Source organism: Stomoxys calcitrans, chromosome 1, assembly GCF_963082655.1.
Source record: "Stomoxys calcitrans chromosome 1, idStoCalc2.1, whole genome shotgun sequence".
NCBI classification, from domain to species: domain Eukaryota; kingdom Metazoa; phylum Arthropoda; class Insecta; order Diptera; family Muscidae; genus Stomoxys; species Stomoxys calcitrans.
The window spans coordinates 253,961,103-253,980,839 of NC_081552.1; positions in this window are offsets into that span (position 1 = coordinate 253,961,103).

Consider the following 19,737-nt stretch of genomic DNA (forward strand, 5'->3'; position numbering starts at 1 on the left):
TTTGTCTCATTTTGGCGAAAAATATTTCAGATCCTTCATCTTAGTTAGAGGTTATATAAATAAATGAAACTTAACCATTTTGGCGTGAGAACGCAAAACCCCTTTGACATGTTACTTTCTTAGTAAGTACATTCACCCACACTTCATAATCCCCTCACCTAAAATTGCCTTAGTACAGGGTAATTATTTAACTTATGTTTAAAAATCTCCTGTCTCACTAGGCAATGAGAGGAAACTTTATTCCTTCTATGACATCCTTTCCAGAATTAAGTTTGAACGGGGGATCGCAGAGCAGAGCAGTTTTACAAGACCGGTAACATATGCCAGAAGAAAATATCTTAAAAGAAAATTGGATCACGAACACTCCATTTAAGAATATGAAGAAGATTACTTCCTCACCAATAAGTTCTGATTTAGTTTTGCTTTATTGTTTGTCTCAAAGGAAAGTGACCACCATTTTTGAACAGAGCCCGAACGATGAACAACTGGAAAACTCTTCAATTAATTGGATTCGGTCTTGGACCTAAAACTTACTCTACTTTAATTGGCTATGGCAGAATATTTGTTCCACTAACCGAATGTAGAATAGCGTTCCATGCGCCTCGATCTTCTGCACTCATTCTAAAATCTCTGACACCAAGTTTCGAGGTATCTCCCAGCACTTGATCTTTCCATCGGGCTTTTGGTATTCCCGTGTTTGCCTTCAAGAGACTTCTTTGCTGGAGCTTCTTCATCCATTCTGACAACATGACCTAGCGAACGCAGCCGTTGTATTTTGATGCGTGTAACTATGGTATCGTCATCATACAGCTCATACAGCTCGTGGTTCATATGTCGCCTATATTCTCCATTAACGCAAACAGGTCCATATATTTTGCAAAGAATCTTTCTCTCAAATACTCCAAGCACTGCCTCATCTGCTTTCACAAGTACCCATGCTTCAGAACCATATAACAGCACGGTTAGTATCAGTGTCTTGTATAGCGCAATCTTCGTCTGTCGTGAGGTGGCCTTGTTTCTAAACTGCTTACTTAGTCCAAAATAGCATCTGTTTTTCCAGTATTATTCTTCGCTTAATCTCAAAACTGGTGTCATTTGTTTCGGTTACGGCGGTGCCGAGGTAGATAAAGTTACTGACTATCTCCCAACTTTCTCCATTTTCTTTATCTGCTCGGTTGCGCAAGGCTTTTTGGAAGTTGAAAACAATCCATTTCGTCTTATCTCCATTTACTGCCAGACCCATTTTCACTGACTCTCTTTCGATTCTTTCAAAGGCAGCAGTTACTACTTCCGATGACCGACCTATGATATCGATGTCGTCAGCATAGACGAGTAGCATGTGTTCTCTTGTGATTAGTGTGACATATCTTTTCACATCTGCATGTCGTATAATCTTCTCCAACAGGTTATTAAAGAGATCACCCAGTAGGCTGTCTCCTTGTCTGAAACCTCGTTTGGTATTAAATGGTTTGGAGAGACTCCTTCCTATTCTTACTGAGGAACGCGTATCAGCAAGTATCATCCTGCAGAGTCTTTTTAATTTTGCAAGGATAACAAACTCAGACATGGCTTGAAATACCTTTGAAAGTAAAGGAGTATCGAAGGCGGCTTTGTAGTCAACAAAGAGGTGGTAGGTGTTGATATGTCCTTCTCGGGTCTTTTCCAGGATTTGGCGCAGTGTGAATATCTGGTCTAGGGTGGATTTACCTGCTCTAAAGCCGCATTGATAGGGCCCAATTATCTCCTTGACTTTAGGTTTTAATCTTTCACACAATACGCTCGAGAGTATCTTGTATGCGATGGGGAGGAGACTTATTCCTCTATAGTTGGCACATTCCGTCTTGTCTCCTTTCTTGTGTACGGGACATAGTATGCTGAGGTTTCAATCGTCGGGTAAGCGTTCTTCTAGCCAGATTGCGCAGATAAGCTGATGCATGCGCCTTATCAGCGTGTCGCCTCCGATCTTAAACAGTTCAGCGGGTAACCGGCACCTGCTGCCTTGTTGTTCTTTATTCGGGTCACTGCTACTTGCACCTCATTCTGACAAGGAGGTAAACATTCTATACCATCATCAGGGATTGGTTCTGTGGTATCCTCTTCGCCGCCAAAGTCGAACACTAGCATTTGGGTAAAATGTTAAAATGGATATGGAAAGATCCTCAGTATGTTATCTGTGTCAGTTACCAGATTTCCTTCTATGTCTCAGCAGAAGAATGTTCCTGCACCAAAGCCATTGGTTTGATGTTTAATTCTTTGGTAGAATTTCCGGACTTCATTCTGACTCCTGTACATCTCAATTGGCTAACACCACGTCTTTCCATTTCCTTTTTCTTTCTGCTACTGATTGCAGGGTTGCTCAATATGCCGCATTCTTGGCTTCAATAGCATCTCAGATATTAAAAAATTTAGTACCCTATTTGCACCACGGGATAATTGTGCACCATCTGTGAAAATTTCAAGGAAATCGGTTCAATCGTTTCTGAATCTATAAGGAACACACAAACAAACAAACCTGTAAACAAACACAAATTGATTTTTATACCCTCCACCATAGGATGGGGGTATACTAATTTTGTCATTCCGCCTGAGACCCCAAAAAATATATATATTCTTGATCGTCATGTCATTTTAAGTCGATCTAGCCGTGTCCGTCCGTCTGTCTGTCGAAAGCACGCTAACTTTCGAAGGAGCAAAGCTAGGCGCTTGAAATTCTGTACAATTACTTTTAATTAATGTAGGTCGGTTGGGTTTGTAAATCGGTCCATGTTTTGATATAGCTGCCATATAAACCGATCTTGGGTCTTGACTTCTTGAGCCTCTAGAGGCGCAATTCTTATCAGATTGAAATGAAATTTTGCACAATGTGTTTTGTTATGATTGCCAACAACTGTGCAAAGTATGGTTCAAATCGGTCTATTTTTCGATATAGCTGCCATATAAACCGATCTTGGGTCTTGACTTCTTGAGCTTCTAGAGGGCACAATTCTTATCCGATTGGAATGAAATTTTGCACGACGTGTTTTATTATAATTGCCAACAACTGTGCCAAGTATGGTTCAAATTGGTGCATAACCTGATATAGCTGCCATAAAAACCGATCTTGGGTCTTGACTTCTTGAGCCTCTAGAGGGCGCAATTCTTATCCGATTGGAATGAAATCTTGCACGACGTGTTTTATTATAATAGTCAAGTGCCAAGAATGGTTCAAATCGGTCCATAGCCTGATATAGCTGTCATATAAACCGATCTGGGGACTTTACTTCTTGAGCCTCTAGAGGACGCAATTCTTATCCGATTGGAATGAAATTTTGCACAACTGTACCAAATAAGGTTCAAATCGGTTCATAACTTGATATGGCTGCCATATAAACTGATCTGGAGACTTTACTTATTGAGCCTCTAGAGGGCGCAATTCTTATCCTTGAATAAGAATTCAAGGATCCTCTCATGACCATCAACATACGTGTTTATTAAGGTCTGAATTGGTCTATAGCCTGATACAGCTCCCATATAAATCAATCTCTCTACTATACTTCTTCAGCCCCAAAGGGCGCAATTCTTATTCGGATTGGCTGACATTTTACACAGGTCTCCAACATATAATTTAATTGTGGTCCGAACCGAACCATATCTTGATATCGCTCTAATAGCAGAGCAAATCTTTTCTTTTATCCTTTTTTTGCCTAAGAAGATATGCCGGGAAAAGAACTCGACAAATGCGATCCATGGTGGAGGGTATATAAGATTCGGCCCGGCCGAACTTAGCACGCTTTTACTTGTTTTTACTATATCTAGTTTTACTATATCAGACGTAGAAGATTGGTCCAAATTGGACGAACATATATATGGGAGCTATATACAAATCTGAACCGATTTTTTTCAATTTCATTAGGCTTCGTCTTTTCGGCAAAAGAAAGTGTATGTGCCAAGTTTAAAGACGACAGGTTGAAAATTGCAACCTGTAGTTTGAACACAAATTAACATGGACAGACAGCCAGGCGGACATAGCTAAATTGGATCAGAAAGTGATTCTGGGTAAATTGGTATACTTATCAATGGGTCTATCTCTCTTCCTTCTGGGTGTTGCAAACAAATGCACTGAGTTATAATACCCTGTACCACAGTGGTAGTGTAGGGTTTAAAAAAATAAAAGCGTGCTAAGTTTGGTCGGGTCGAATTTAATATACCCTCCACCATGGATCACATTTGTCAAGTTCTTTGGCCGATATCTCTTTATAGGCAAATAAAGATTAACGGATAAGAATTACTATGCTATTTGAGCTTAATCAAGTTAAGAACCAATTGGAGCCATACTTGGTTCGGTTGTTTAAGACCAAAGTGGAATTCATTGTGTAAACTTTCAGACAAATCTGGTAAGAATTGAGCCCTATAGTGGCTCAAGAAATAAAATCGATCTGTTTATATGCTATACCAGGTTAATGGCCGATTCGGACCGTATTTGACACGCATGCCGACGGTCATAAGGAAATCGAATAAGAATAGCTCCCGTTATAGGCTTAAGAAAAATAATCGAGATATCGGCTAAAATCGAGAGATCTATAGAAAGAGAAAATCAAAAATGCGATGTTCTGCTACCTTTTTTTGCACAGTGGTATTAAAAACTGTGTCTTAACTTTTGTTTACTATTTTAATAATTAGAAACTTCTACTTATTCGATTCTTTTATTACACTACAACATTCTCATCTGCAGTTCTCTCTGGAAATGCGGATGAATTGCTTATTCCCCAGGATTACATATCGGGTCAGTAGAGGCTCGTGGCATTTGCTCAAAATATTCCCATTGGCAAACAAATCTCATTGAGGATTTCCAATCCCTTTAGGATGTAAATTTCAATTTTGATATGCCAAATTATGGAAATTCGTCAAGGCTCATCAGAGAGAACAAACCACCCCAATTTCATTGGTTTGGATGGATGCTGCATCACTTCTTGTTTCGGAATTCGTTACAGTCTGATAGAATTTGCAACGCTCGACTATGAAACAATAACTAAACCACATAAATTGTTTCAATATCCTGGGAACCGTTTTCCTATTCGTTCTTGATTCAATCTTCAAGAGAGACAAGTTAATAAGGACGATGTCAATGATTGGAACAAAGCGTAACAGGGAAATGGTGGGAACAGGAAGAATTAATGGTGACAACAAGATAATAAGACCATGCAAAAACATATAGACGAACGTATGTTACTCCTGCCATTGGCAAGGGAAAGACGACCATGGATGGTGACTTTATGAATGACTTGCATAGCATGGCGAAGTGTTTTCTCCTTTTTGGAATGCATAGAAATAAAATATGTAAAATGCTATACGCTTCATATTTATTGTAGCGAATTGCATTTGCTGAAGGATTTTGATAAAAATTGAATATAATTGATTTAAAGATTTTGAAGCTCAAGTTGCTAGGTTTTTGCTAACGAGAAAGTTTAAAAGTTTGAGTTCATAAATAAATAGGACGCATTCTCGACCCATCCAATTGCGGATATTATAGATATAGCTGTCATATATCGATTGCCCGATTTAGCATGTTGGCTTCATACGGTGTACTTTTAGCATAGGGCAATATGTCAAACTAACTAAATATGGATAAAGGCTGGATTATACATATTTGGTTAGTTTGACATAGGTGTGGTGCGAAGGTTAGCATGTTCGTTTGGGTTCAAATCACTGCAAAAACATTACACAGTCAAACAACGCACAGTGGAAGAAAATCAAAAAAAAAACATCTATTGTAGTAAAAAATATGCCATTTGAGAAGGGATTGAGATATCTCTCGGCAATGTGAAATGTTTAGTGCTGAGGTGCAGGTGAGATCGTGTGCAAAATTTCAAGGGCCTAGGTTGTACGGGCGCCTCTTGGCAGGCCCTTAAAGTTGGTCACCTTGGCATTTCGAAATATTGTTCAGGCGGCCAAATCTTTATTTGTGGTCCGAGTTTTTCGAAATGTCGAGGTGATCAATTTTAGGGAGCTCTTAAGAGGCGCCCAGACAACCATACGATGTCGCTAACACCTCTGCTCTAACCATTTCGTATTTCAACAAGTAAAAGCGTGCTAAGTTCGGCCGGGCCGAATCTTATATACCCTCCACCATTGATCGCATTTGTCGAGTTCTTTTCCCGGCATCTCTTCTTAGGCAAAACAGGATATAAGAAATGATTTGCTCTGCTATTAGAGCGATATCAAGATATGGTCCGGTTTGGACCACAATTAAATTATATGTTGGAGACCTGTGTAAAATGTCAGCCAACTCGAATAAAGATTGCACCCTTTGGGGGCTCAAGAAGTAAAATAGAGAGATCGATTTATATGGGAGCTGTATCGGGCTAGAGACCGATTCAGACCATAATAAACACGTATGTTGATGGTCATGAGAGGATCCGTCGTACATAATTTCAGCCAAATCGGATAGGAATTGCGCCCTCTAGAAGCTCAAGAAGTCAAGTCCCCAGATCGGTTTACATGGCAGCTATATCAGGTTATGAACCGATTTGAACCTTATTTGGCAAAGTTGTTGAAAGTAAGAATAAAATACGTCATGCAAAATTTCAGCCAAATCGGATAGGAATTGCGCCCTCTAGAAGCTCAAGAAGTCAAGTCCCCAGATCTGTTTATATGACAACTATATCAGGTTATGAACCGATATAAACCATACTTAGCACAGTTGTTGGATATCATAACAAAATATTTCGTGCAAAATTTCATTCATATGGGATAAGAATTGCGCCCTTTAGATTCTCAAGAAGTCAAGACCCAAGATCGGTTTATATGGCAGCTATATCAAAACATAGACCTTACTTGATACAGTTATTGGAAGTCATAGCAAAACACGTTGTGCAAAATTTCATTCCAATTGGATTAGAATTGCGTCCTCTAGAGACTCAAGTAGTCAAGACCCAAGATCGGTTTATATGGCAGCTATATTAAAATATGGACCGATATGGCCCATTTACAATACCAACCGACCTACACTAATAGGAAATATTTGTGCAAAATTTCAAGCGGCTAGCGGACGGACGGACGAACATGGCTAAAACAACATAAAATATCGCAACGATCAAGAATATATATGCTTTATGGGTTCCCAGACGAATATTTCGAGTAGTTACAAACAAAATGACGAAATTAGTATACCTTCCATCCTATGGCGGAGGGTAAAAATAAGTCGACCCGAACTATATACGACACGGATGTCGAAAGCCTAACATATCTCACTGTGTCAAATTTCAGTGACATCGGAATGTAAATGCGCCTTTTATGTGGCCAAGACATTAAATCGAGATATCGGTCTACATGTCAGCAATATCCAAATCTGGACTGATTTGGGCCAAGTTGCAGAGAAATGTCGAAGAGCCTAACACAACGCACTGTCCCAAATTTCGTTGAAATCGGACAATAAATGGGCCTTTTAAGGACCCAAAACCTTACATCGAGAGATCGGTCTATATGGCAGCTATATCCAAATCTGGACCGGTCTGTGCCATATGGCAGAAGTATGTCAAGGGGCTTAACATAACTCACTGTCTCAAATTTCGGCGATATCGGACGATAAATGCGCCTTTTATGGGCCCCAAACCTTAAATCGTGAGATCGGTCTATATGGCAGCTATATCCAAATCTAGACCGATCTGTGCTATATTGCAGAAGTATGCCAAGGTGCTTAACTTAAATAACTGTCCCAAATTTCGGCTATATCAAACAATAAATGCGCCTTTTATGGGCCCAAAACCTTAAATAGTGAGATCGGTCTATATGACAGCTATATCCAAATCTGAACCGATCAGAGCCAAATTGACGAAGAATGTCGAAGGGCCTAACACAACTCTCTGTCCCAAATTTCAACAAAATCGGATAATAAATGTAGCTTTTATGGGCCTAAGACCCTGAATCGGAGGATCGGTATATACGGCAGCTATATCGAAATCTGAACCGATCTGGACCAAATTGACAAAAGATGTGGAAAGGGTCAATACAATTCACTGTCCCAAATTTCAGCAAAATCTGATGATATGTGTGGCTTTTCTAGGCCTAAGACCCTAAATCGGAGGATCGGTCCATATGGCAGCTATATCCAAATCTGGACCGATCTGGGCCAAATTGACGAAGGATGTCGAAGGGCCCAACAAAACTCACTGTCTTAAATTTCAGCAAAATCGTATAATAAATGTGGTTTTTATGAGCCTGAGACCCTTAATGAGCCGATCGGTCTATATGGGGGCTATATCAAGATATAGTCCGATATAGCCCATCTTCGAATTCAACCTGCTTATGGACAGAAAAAAGAATCTGTGCAAAATTTCAGCTCAATATCTCTATTTTTAAAGACTGTAGCGTGACAGACAGACGGACGGACATGTCTAGATCGTCTTAGATTTTTACGCTGATCAAGAATATATATACTTTATAGGGTCGGAAATGGATATTTCGATATGTTGCAAACGGAATGACAAAATGAATATACCCCCATCCTTCGGTGGTGGGTATAAAAATGTAAGGTGCTAAAGCATGTGTTTTTTAATAAGGACTAATCAATGAAAATAGTTTTTTTGGCCAAAAATTTTAAAAATACACTTTTTTAAAATTTTTTGACTTTCAAACTGTATAACTTTTAACTGATTTATCAAATCTGCGCATTTTTTGCAGCAGAGCCGTTGTAAATTTTGTCATAATTCGAAATCATACATAAAATTGAAAATCTAACCATAAATGCCATGGTAAGTGAAGCCAATCTCGCCCAAAATTACAACAAATAAAAATTAAAACTCGTATATCCCCGACACCAGTTGATGAAGATTTGGCAGTCGAAATGCCGAGGTGACCAATTTTAGGGGGCTGTCAAGAGGCGCCCGGACAACCACGCGATGTCTCTGACACCTCTGCTCTAGCCATTTCAAATTTGAAAAAGATGTCTCTTCCCCTTCCCACACGGCATATTTTTTACTAGCTTTTTTTCGATTTCTCCCACTGTGCAACGGCACGCCAATAAAAAAAAACAAGTAAAAGCGGGCTAAGTTCGGCCGGGCCGAATCTTACATACCAAATACCCGGTATCTCTTTTTTGGCAAAAAAATGATATAAGAAAAGATTTGCTCTGCTATTAGAGCGATATCAAGATATGGTCCGGTTTGGACCGCAATTAAATTTATAGGTTAGAGACCTGTGTAAAATGTCAGCCAATTCGAATAAGAATTGCACCCTTTTGTGGCCTCAAGAAGTAATATAGAGAGATTGATTTATATAGGAGTTGTATCGGGCTATAGACCGATTCAGACCATAATAAAAACATATGTTAATGGTCATGAGAGAATCCGTCGTACAAAATTTCAGGCAAATCGGATAATAATTGCGACCTCTAGAGGCTCGAGATGTCAAGATCCCAGATCGGTTTATATGGCAGCTATATCAGGTTATGAACCGACTTGTACTTTATTTGACATAGTTGTTAAAAGTAACAATAAAAAACGTCTTGCGAAATTACAGCCAAATCGGATAGAAATTGAGCCCTCTAGAAGCTCAAGAAGTCAAGTCCCCAGATCTGTTTATATGACAGCTATATGAGGTTATGAACCGATTTGAACCAAATTTGGCACAGTTGTTGGATATCATAACAAAATACTACGTGCCAAAATTCATTCAAATTGGATAAGAATTGCGCCCTCTAGAGGCTCAAAAAGTCAAGACCCAAAATCGGTTTATATGGCAGCTATATCAGGTTATGGACCGATTTGAACCATACTTGGCACAGTTGTTGGATATAATAACAAAACACGTCGAGCAAAAGTTAATTTCAATCGGATAAGAATTGCGCACTCTAGAGGCTCAAGAAGTCAAGACCCAAGATCGGTTTATATGGCAGCTATATCAGGTTATGGACCGATTTAACCATACTCGGCACAGTTGTTGGATATCATAACAAAACACGTCGTGCAAAATTTCATTCTGATCGGATAAGAATTGCGCACGCTAGAGGCTCAAGAAGTCAAGACCCAAGATCGGTTTATATGGCAGCTATATCAGGCTATGGACCGATTTGAACTATACTTGGCACAGTTGTTGGATATCATAGCAAAACACGTCGTGCAAAATTTCATTTCAATCGGATAAGAATTGCGCACTCTAGAGGCTCAAGAAATCAAGACCCAAGATCGGTTTATATGGCAGCTATATCAAAACATGGAGCGATATGGCCCATTTACAATACCAACCGACCTACACTAATAAGAAGTATTTGTGCAAAATTTCAAGTGGCTAGCTTTACTCCTTCGGAAGTTAGCGTGCTTTCGACAGACAGACGGACGGACGGACAGACGGACGGACATGGCTAGATCGACATAAAATGTCGCGACGATCAAGAATATATATACTTTATGGGGTCTCAGACGAATATTTCGAGTAGTTACAAACAGAATGACGAAATTAGTATACCCCCCATCGTATGGTGGAGGGTATAAAAAATTATGGAGTTTCGTTTTTTGAGTTTCATATTAAATTTCATTACAATTTTATTTGCAATCAATTTTAAAATTTTTTTGAAGTTTTGATTTGAAAACTCAGTTTTTAAGAATTTCGTCATATGATCAGATGATCGAATTGTCTTGAACAATTTTAAATTTTGATTAATATTTTCTAAATTTTCGTTGAAATTTCCTAGATTGCATCAGGATGATGATAATTCCACTTTGCTCCTAGATAATTATAATGGAAGGGACTATATGCTTTAAATGGACTTTCAATGCAATAAATTAATAAAATGCCCCCAAAACTAAGTGCTAATAAAGGTACTGGCCATGTTCTGCTCCCATATGTGGCGAAAACGTTAACCCCGATAAAAATCAAAGCTAAGAGTATAAAACGAAAAAAAATCAATAAATTTCTTTAACCATTTTATTTTGGAAATTCACAGTCACCCTGAAAAAGCTGTCTTCCTTTCACATACTTTTGTTCCACCGCTTCCCCGCAAAGACCAAAAAACCCTCTCAAAGTTAGTGTAACAACATGGAAGTGATTGTTTATATGAATGTACAATGTGCCAGTATTCTGAGTGTTGGGAGCTCTGTATATAAATATAAAAGTCATTCCGGCTGTTTGGCAATGGAGCACCCGTTTAAAAAGCACTTACACTTGCACACAATAAACAATACGGCCTCGGGTTATTTAATATCCTGCAAAAACAACTAGGTCAACCAGTCATCCACTCTGTCATTTCACTTGTGCGTTCGTCCGTCTTTCTATTCATCCATCCCATCCAGCGAATTTCCACATACAGCAGCAATTGTTTCCCACAGCTGCCCTTGTGTGTTGGCATAATGAAGCCACTTTTAATGGTACCCCTGGAGTCACCTTGTACGGCAACGCCTTCTTCCTTCTTTGCAATGGTGGAGGAAGGTTGTAAAATACACTCCATTTAACGTTAGCAACAAAGAGTGTAAAAGTGTGGTATCAGACATTTCAGGAAAATGCTAATAGCGTTATAATGGCAAACAAATTGCCACAATGGATCAGGCCGTTTTGGGGGCGGCAGTCCTTAGCTACTGGCAAAAACTCCCCATCTCCCCACAAAACTTCCTTGTGCTCTTTCACCTTCAGGCTGATGTGATTGAAAACCGAGAAACCGCACACAACCTATGGAGAAATAGACAGGCAGCGATTTTTCAGTCAGCCTGCTAAGACCTTCATTTTTTAAACCAACAGCCACAACAACAACAACAAAAGGAAACTAATTTTTACCCACGAGCTTGGTTTCCGTTAACGAGTATGCAAATATTTTGACTCTATTTAAGCATAAATATCATAAATGTGACGCTTGAAGCACTTTGACTTCCTCCATGTTTTGTGAAGTTCCAGAAATGAGGGACCCCAAAAAGGGTACTTTCCGCATCATAATTTTATTAGTTTCATTTGTTTTATGCGAATTTGCATTTAAAACTCTTTGAAGCCTTGGGAAAGCTACTAAGGGCTGAAATGAAATTTGATGTTGTGTGGCGTTTGAAAGAAAAATCTTCCTTGGCCTTTGGGACAGGAAAACATCTTTCAAAAGTTGCTACCATAAGCAAATGGACAGATGGCAGACGAGATGGTTACATATGATGGCATGTCATAAACATACAAATCTATCTCGCATATGTATGCGAATGGAGAACGAATATCATTGCAGGGTATGTGCCATCAAAAGACAACGGAGTTGTGTGAGTGAGACCAGAACAGGAAGACTAAAATCCATAAAAAAAAAAAACAGAATTTATTTTAGCTCCATATGAGTTTTTTATGTGCTACCATGATGGGGTTTTTGAAAAGATCAGAGTATAAAATTGAAGTACCATGAGTAGACATGCTTACCTTTGCTTAAAGCGGCCTATGTATGTATATAGAAAACTAGATCTATGAGTTCTATCTAGACGCTGATATAGGAATTTTATTGGGTTGCCCAAAATGTAATTGCGGATTTTTCATATAGTCGGCGTTGACAAATTTTTTCACAGCTTGTGACTCTGTAATTGCATTCTTTCTTCTGTCAGTTATCAGCTGTTACTTTTAGCTTGCTTTAGAAAAAAAGTGTAAAAAAGTATATTTGATTAAAGTTCATGCTAAGTTTTATTAAAAATGCATTTACTTTCTTTTAAAAAATCCGCAATTACTTTTTGGGCAACCAATATGTAAAAAATTCAATTTGTGTTTGTTTGTTCCGTATAGACTCAAAAACGACTGAACCGATTTCTTTCAAAATTTTCACAGATTGTGTAGGTTGGTCTGGAAGGATACATAGGCTATATAATTTTTTGATATCGGGAGAGGGGCGGACCCTCCCCCTTACCCCAAAAGTACTACCCAAAAATAAAAGTGGAGCGATCGGGACAATATGGGATTCAAACGAAAGGTATTCAAGAGTAGAGTACGAATTTCGTTATAAAAGTTGAGTCCAAGTACCCGGTGGGCCTCCCTAGCTCCAAAACCCCTTAAAATAGGTTTATTTGACGACAATATGGGACTCAAATGAAAGGTATTCGGGAGTAAATTACGAATATGGTCAGGAAGAAGAAATATGCTTTAAAAGTTATTGATATCGGAAGAGGGCGGACCCCCTCCCCGTTACCACAAAAACGCCACCCAAAATCAAAAGTGAACCGATAGGGACAATATGGATATCATATGAAAGATATTGGAGAATAGAAAACGAATGTGGTATGATCACTTGGGTTCAAGTATCCAAGGGGTTGCCAAACCCCCAAAACTGCTCCAAATAGACACATTGGACGTATATATCAATATAGGATTCAAATGAAAGATATTCGGGTGTAGACTACGAATATGACAAAAAAAACGAGGTCCATGTAATTGATGGTCGCCCCAACCCCGATAAGCTCCCTAAATGAGAATACTACTCAATCATAGCTTAATGAAACTCAAATGAAAGGCATTTGAGAGCAGACTACGAATACGACATTAAACTTTGTGTCCAACAATCTAGGTGCTGATGACTAAATGATGACTATTTAATAGGTAGTCATATGGTATGGTGGTTGTCTATGAATGACTATTCACAGACCACCACCACATGATGATCCACTCTAAGCGAGTAGCACTAACATTTAAATTAGCGTCATCTGGCAGTCTTCAATTGAATTTGTTTGATCCTATTGGATTTAGTTGATCCAATTAAAAACATGCCAACATGAACAAAGAGAGGGCAGAGTGGTAAAAATTAATCATCAGCATGTATTTTTGTTATGACAACCTATCGGTTCTTTGAATAAAGAAAAATGGATTTATAGACCAACCACTACAATATGGGAGTTGAATTAAAGGTATTTGAGAGTAGAAAATGAATCTGATATCCAATTGCGAAACTAAGTGTTTCGTGGGTCACCCCACCACCATAAAACACCACGAAATTGACTCTCACTTTTGAGACCAAGTCTCTGGGGGTCCACCACACCCCAAGAAGGACTTTTACTTACCATTGTAATGTGGGGTTTAAATAAGAGGTTACTTGAGTGTAGACAAATCCACTGGATCTATGAGTACTATTCTTGACGCTGATATAGGAATATTTTATATTTTTCATTTTTAATTTCCCCGAATTGGATTAAAATATGCGGTTTGTTTCCTCCTATACGCCGCTCCTTTGGAGGAGATTATAACAAGTAAAAGCCACCACCATGGCATCCGCTAAAAATGTACCCTTATTAACTGTGTTTGTATTTAAATTATTTCAAGAAGTCATAGCTGTACCTAGGGGGGCCTATATACAATATCGACCGATTCGGATAAAATTTATATTGTAAGTCATAATATAGAGGTTTTGGCAAAATTTTAGCCTAATATGGTGAATATTTGCATTCTAAGGGCTGCAGAAGGCAAATCTGAGATCGGTTTACAAGGGGGCTATATCTATTTAAAGACCAATTAGGATCATACTTGGCGTGGATGTTCGAAGTCATAACTCAAGTCTTTGTTCCAAATTACAACTAAATCGGAATAAAACTGAGGCTTATAAGGGCTCAAGGAGTCAAATTTGGGAATCGGTTTATATGGGGCTATATATCTGTTTATAGACCGATTCGGGTCATACTTGGCATGGATGTTAAACGTCATAACAAAAGTCTTTGTTCCATATTGCAGCCAGATCCGATAAAAAATTAGGTTTCTAGGGGCTTAAAAAGTCTAATCCAAGGATCGCCTTATATGGAGGCTATATCAGTTTATTGACCGACTAGCATCGTACTTGGGATGGATATTGAAAGTCATAACAAAAGCCTTTTTTCCAAAGTTCATCCAAATTGGATGAAAATTGAGGCTTCTAGGGGCTCAAGTAACCAAATCGAAGAGTAGATTTATATGGGGAACATATCCACCGACAAATCCGGGGAATGGTTTATATGGGGGCTATTCTTGTTAACAGACCGATTCGGATCATAATTTGCACGGATGTTGTAAGTCATTACTCAAGTCTTTGTTCCAAATTTCAGCGAAATCGATGAAAATCGATGAAATTCCAGGGACTCGAGAAGTCAAATTGTGGTATCGGTTTATATGGGGGCTATATCCAATTCTGAACAGATATGGCCTTGCAATTCCCAACGACCTACATCAATAAGAAGTATCTGTGCAAAATTTCAAGCGGATCATGATTTCGATCGCTTTATATGGGAGCTATATCCAAATCTAAACTGATATGGCCCATTTACAATCTCCAATGACCTACATTAACAAGAAGTATCTGTGCGAAATTTGCAGCAGATTCCTTAATTCGTTCGACCGCAATCGTGATTTTGACAGACGAACGGACGTGCCTAGATCGACTCAGAATGTCGATACGATCAAGAATACATGTACCTTATGGGATTTCAGATCAATATTTCGAGGTGTTACTAACGGAATGACTAGGTTAGTATACCCCCCATCCAATGGTCATTTTTTCATCATTCTTACATACTTCCCATTAATATTCCAGTAGCTCTAAACTACATTTTCTATTTTATGAAGAAAATCATTGCCTTGACTACTTAATAACAAAAATTTACTTCAACAACAAACTCAGTTTGCCAGCTTCTACAGCAAGGACATAAATGATGAAAAATATTTGCCACAAGCCCTCCTCAACAAAGAAAGCCACAGAAAAACATAAGCCTTGCCATGAAAATGAAGGCTAACAAATTTTGAGTCCCACACACACAGTCTCACCCATACTCAACAAGAAAAAATATTCTCATGTCATACCTTCAGCCTTAGTGTTTGCAACATAAATTTTATCGTCCTCATGGCAGTGTGGCAAGCAAGCAAGTTTGCTTTTAAAACAAGCGACGTTTATCCCGCTTAAACTTTGAACTTTGTCGTTTTAATTTTGTCGACGTTTTCACAAACGGATACGCATTGTTTTTATTACAACCAACCAACTAAGGAGAGAAGTATGGAGAACAATGTTGTATTCAGCAGGCTGGAGCTGCTGCTCCTTTGGCCAGAGTCAGCCATATTCTAGTGGTAACGTAACTTTTACCGCCATTGCGGTTTATTTCCATTGCCACTCAATAAAATCCTAGTTATTACCCAGCATCAGATATAAGGACCTAAGCCAAAGTGAGGCAGAAATACCCAATACCATGCTCATATTGTCTACCATCATGCCACGCAATGGTTGTCATCCTGCAACAAGGAATTACAAATTCGTTCGTTGGCCACCACAAGGATTATGGTGATACTGTTACTGCTGGCGACGCTACCAGTACTACCGATACTGTTATGGCTTTTGGAAGTGTACATATCTCTGGATGAAAAGCTTTCTTTTGTATGCGCCGATGATATATGGAGCTGTCCCATCACAACCTGTCCCTCCATATTTCCAGCCATGGAGAACAATGACCATTACAGCCGCAACAACAGCAAGAACACAATCGATATGTAACAGAAAGAAAATCATAGAATGTGAATGGCTCTGGCTACACTTGGTAGATGTATGAATATTTTTCAAATCACTTGTAGGCAGACGTTAATCCTTGCAACAATCCTTGCAGAGTTATAATGGGAAATATCTGTAGCAGAGTTGTCCAAACTATGCAAGATTGCATGTTCTATATGCAATTGCAAAAAACAATGGCACAATGAAGCGAATAATCGTGAAAATAGCGGTTTCGTTGCAGTTTTCTAAATATGTTAGAAAATGTTATGGAAAATTTATGTATTAAGAAAATTTAGCTTAAAGTTTGTTTGGTGAAAGTTTTTGAGGGTAAGTGGCCTTCAGAATGTGGGCCCAAATTTGGAAGCAAGTTCAATTAGTTGAAGAGTACCCGAACAAAGACCCCGATTACCGGCTTTTTCATTTCGAGACCTACTGTGTTCTCCCTAGAAGAAGGTAGAAGACAAGAAGGAGAAGTGGATATAGATTTTGATGCACTAAACCGTGATGAAAGATAGCAGAAGAGACAGAACAAGTAAAAAGGCGTCAAGTTCGGCCGGGCTGAATTTTGGATACCCACCACCTCGGGTATATATGTAAACCACCTTTAACCAAAATCCGTTGAAAATTGCATGCCATATGTCCCATAGCAGTTATATGGAAATATATTCCGATTTGGACCAAATACTAATAAGTACAGTAGCTATATCTAAAAATAAAACGATCGGAACCATATACGACACAGATGTCGAAAAGCCTAACATAAGTCATTGTGTCAAATTTCAGTGAAATCGGATTATTATGGGGCCAAGACTTTAAATCGAGATATTGGTCTACATGGCAGTTATATCCAAATCTGGACCGATTTGCGCCAAGTCTAAGAGCCCAACACAAAGCACCGTCCCAAATTTCAGCGACATCGGACAATAAATGCGCCTTTATGGCCCCAAAACCTAAAACCGAGAGATAGGTCTATATGGCAGCTATATCCAAATCTGGACCGATCTGTACCATATTGTAGAAGTACGTCAAGAGGCTCAACTTAACTCACTGTACCAAATTTCGGCGACATCGGACAAAAAATGCGCCTTTTATGGGCCCAAAACCTTAAATCAAGAAATCGGTCTATGTCAAATTTCAAATTTCGACCGATCTGGGCCGAATTGATGAAGGATGTCAAAAGGCCTAACACAATCCACTCTCCCAAATTTCAGCAAAATCAGATAATAAATGTGGCTTTTATGGGCCTAAGACCCTTAATCGGAGAATCGGTCTATATGACAAGTATATCCAAATCTGGATCGATCTGGGCCACATTGACGAAAGATGTAGAAGGGCGTAACATAACTCACTGTCCCATATTTTAGCAAAATCAGCCTGCGACCCTAAATCGGAAGATCGGTCTATATGGCAGCTATATCCAAATCTGAACCTATCAGTGCCAAATTAAAGAATGATGTCGAAGGGCATAAGACAACCCACTATCCCGAATTTCAGCAAAATCGGATAATAAATGTGGCTTTTATGGACCTAAGACCCTTAATCGGAGGATCGGTCAATATGACAGATATATCCAAATCTGGACCGATCTGAGCCAACTTAACGTAGGATGTCGAAGGGCCTAACACAACTCACTGTGTCCCAAATTTTAGCAAAATCGGATAATAAATAAGGCTTTTATGGGCCTGAGACCCTAAATCGGAGGACCGGTCTATATGGCAGCTATATCCAAATCTGAACCGATCTGGGCCATATTAAAGAAAGTTGTCGAACAGCCTAAGACAACTCACTATCCCGAATTTCAGCAAAATCTGATAATAAATGTGGCTTTTATGGGCCTGGGACCCTAAATCGGAGGATCGGTCTATATAGCAGCTATAACCAAATCTGGACCGAACTGGGCCAAATTGACGAAATATGTCAAAGGGCCTAACACAACTCACTGTGCCAAATTTCATCAAAATCTGATAATAAATGTGGCTTTTATGGGCGCAAGACCCTAAATCGGAAGATCGGTCTATATGGCAGCTATAATCAAATCTGGACCGATCTGGGCCGAATTATCGCAGTATGTAGAAGGACCTAACACAACTTACTGTCCCAAATTTCAGCAAAATCTGATAATTAATGTGTCTTTTATGGGTCTAAGACCCTAAATCGGAGGATCGGTCTATATGGCAGCTGCATCCAAATCTGGACCGATCTAAGCCACATTGACGAAGGATGTCGAAGGGCCTAACACAACTCACTGTCCCAAATTTCAGCAAAATCGGATAATAAATGTGGTTTTTATGGGTCTTAGACCCTAAATTGGCGCATCGGTCTATATGGGGGCTATATCAAGATATACTCCAATATAGCCCATCTTCGAACTTAACTGCTTATAGACTAAAAAAAAAGAGTCTGTGCAAAGTTTCAGCTCAATATGTCTATTTTTAAAGACTGTAGAGTGATTTCAACAGACAGACGGGCAGACGGACGGACATGTCTAGATCGTCTGATCAAGAATATATGTACTTTATAGGGTCGGATATGGATATTTCGATGTGTTGCAAACGGAATGACAAAATGGATATACCCTCATCCTTCGGTTTTGGGTATAAAAAGAAGCGAACACGCTAGAAAAAAGGTGGGGAACTAGGAGAATCTAAAACTAATTTTCACCGGTGAGAATATGGTCCAGTCATTAATTTAGCTATCTACAGGACTCCGAAATGACAAAAGGACTATTTTCCAGGAGGAGAGGGAATTCCGGCTCGAAAAGCATTGTTCACCCTTTATCCTAGGTCATCTTCTCGAAATTGCTGTGACACAAAATGTGCTCGAACGCCTCCATCTTCTTTTTGCTTTCGCACACAGAAGTATGCTTCTTACTGCAACCACTTGACGTTGCAGTGACCTATAACCAGCAGCCCCAAATCATGCTTTCTCGGCCCAGAGTAGGCGAAATACTCGAACATATGGCCTTTGTCAATAGCGTGGTCATCGTAGACGGCGTCTACCCTACCAAGGAATTCGCACAAGGAAAACCTTGCTGACTCCGTTGCCAGATATGCGTCAATCAACTTTCCATTTCTCGTCGGTAGCCTCGTTCCCCCTAATCGTTAATGACCCGGGATTCAGCAAAGCTTGATAGCTTTTCCTATGGTTCAAAGAAGCGCTTTGCATTTTCGAACAAGTTGCGAGCTTATATTGTATGACCCGACGCCAGTGCCCTTAGCGCCGATTGACTGTTACCACATATTGTTACAGTTTAATGGGGCCGCATATGCCACATCTCCATCACCTAGCAGTACAGAAGAATAACCATGATACCTGACTCATTCAGTCTT